This window comes from Silene latifolia, chromosome 10 (assembly GCF_048544455.1).
Source record: "Silene latifolia isolate original U9 population chromosome 10, ASM4854445v1, whole genome shotgun sequence".
NCBI lineage: Eukaryota > Viridiplantae > Streptophyta > Magnoliopsida > Caryophyllales > Caryophyllaceae > Silene > Silene latifolia.
Genome location: NC_133535.1, coordinates 148,731,963 through 148,734,504, shown reverse-complemented (window position 1 = coordinate 148,734,504; position 2,542 = coordinate 148,731,963).

Below are 2,542 nucleotides of genomic sequence, written 5' to 3'. Positions count from 1 at the left end.
GCCTAAGATCAATCTTGGAAAAGATCCTGACACCACTTAGCTCATCCAACATGTCATCCAGTATAGGTATGGGGAACCTGTATTTGACTGTGATGTTGTTAATGGCCCTGCTGTTAATACATATCCTTCGGGTGCCATATTTCTTAGGGACCAACAATACTAGCACATCACAAGCACTTAAGGATTCCCTCACAAATCCTTTATCCATCAGCTCCTGAATTTTCTTCTGTAATTCTTTGGTATCAGCAGGATCACACCTGTATGCAGGTTTATTAGGAAGTACAGATCTTGGCACACAGTCAATCTGATGCTCAATGCCCCTCAGTGGTGGCAACCCACTTGGTAGTTCAGCAGGGAACACATCCTGGTATTATTCTATCAATGGCCTCACACCTGCAGGAACTTGATGTTCCTCCTCTCTTGCAGTTTCTTTTGACAAGGGAATGAGAACAGGTTATTCCTTTTGTATTTCTTTAACCATTTCTGCCCCAGATAAGAATAAGACTCCATTCAGCCCAGTAGAGGAGTTAAAGTAATCTTCCTGGTACCATGCTTGAAAGAATAGGTGTTGCTCCTTCCCTGATGCACTGAGTTCTTGTCAAATTCCCAGGGCCTGCCTAGAAACAGGTGACAGACATCCATATGTACCACATCACACATAACTTTATCCTTATAGACTTTTCCAATTAAAAATAGAATTAGACACTGTTTGTCAACTTTAACTTATGCTTCCTTGCTTAACCATCTCAACTTCTATGGGTTTGGGTGTTCCTGAGTGTTGTGGTTAAGCTTGTCAACCATGGTAATAGATGCTACATTGGTGCGGCTTTCCCCATCAATGATTAAATTTCAAACCTTCCCCTGAATGGGGCATCTGCTCCTGAAAATGAGGGACCTTTGGTCCTTTTCCAATAGTGCTTGCTGAGAGTGCATTACTCTCCATAAAACAAGACCGTGACCCGTATTAGAGTGAGCCATGATCACATCCTGGCTTTGCCCCTCCTCAATAATTGCCTCTTCCATAATAGGGTTCTCTTACTCATACCCAACTATTCCTTCCCTCTCCCATTCTTCCACTTCCATTGTTGTCATAGTCCTTTTAGAAGGACAATCCTTCCTGAAATGACCATAGCCCTGACACTGGAAGCATTTGATCTTGTTCTCAGTGGGGTTTGGGTTAGGTTTTTGGCTTAGGACTCCATTTCCTTTATCAGTGGTGGGTTGTGTTGTGGATTTAGGTGTCTCACCAATCCTGACATCAGAGTAAGGCTTATACACAGGCTTAGCAACAGGTTTTGACACTATGGGTTTGGTCTTCCCCATTTTCTCAACTCTTAGTGACAGGTTAACCACACATCATCATAAGACCATAAGGGTTGCATTCTAACCTTAGTGGCAATGTTTTTATCAAGATTCTCAAGAAACCTAGCAATCCTTTGCTCAAGTTTTTCATTAATCTCACACTGTATAGTTAACTGTTCAAATTCCCTCAAATAGGTCTCAACAAGTTTCTCATCTTGTCTAAGCTTTGACAGTTTAATGGATAAATCATGGGTATAATCCTTAGTGACAAATTTACTCATCGTTTTTTCTTAAGTTTAGACCAAGATCTAAGAGGTTCTTTTCCTTCTCTAAGTTTATGGCGTTTTAGATTATCAAACCATAGAGAAGCATATCCTTTTAGTTTCAAAACAGCAATTTTAAAAGTCTTAACATCAGTATAACCCTTATACTCAAAAACCTTCTCAATATCCCTAATCCATTCTAACAAATCATCAGGATTAAGGTTACCAGAAAACTCAGGAATTTTTACCTTTAGATGCTTGTATGTGTGCTCAAGAATCTCCTCATGAGTTTCGTTGCTTTCATCTGAATCTGACCATTCCTCTTGCCCATGTAGAGGTTGTCTTCTTCTAGGATCAAGATTTGGAATCTTATCCATAACAGTATTCATAGAATTAACCATCACATTGAGAGTTCCTGCTAACTGATCTACCATTTGTTCAATGCCAGCAAGTCTCTCTTTACTCATGGTTATTTTTTTATGTTTTTAATGTTGTTAGGGATGATGAACTCACAATACCCTCAACCCAAGACTAACAAAAAGGTGGAACTACGCCAAATAATAGGTGCAACAACGGTTAGATAAGGTGATATACTGTTGTAATACAAAATACGGAACCGTTATTATATCGACCGTTGTTATTTTGTGACCATGGTTGTTGAAAAGGCGGAGCCGTTATGAAATGTAAATAACGGGTTCAAATAACCGTAATACAATATTAAGAACGATTCAAAAACCGTTGTCTAAAATATTGAAACCGTGGTTGTAGGGTAATATCCGTATAATACCCTTTAATTATAGGATTATAACGCAAAAATTATATGTAGTTTATAGTCATGAAACGAAAATAACAAGGAAACGATAAAGATTAGAAATCAACCTCGGGTCCTTTGTAGTGCGGCGTAAAGAACAGAAATCAACCGAGATTTCCTCCTAATTGAAACACCCAAGACCGTCTGAGATTATGCCCTTGTGCTA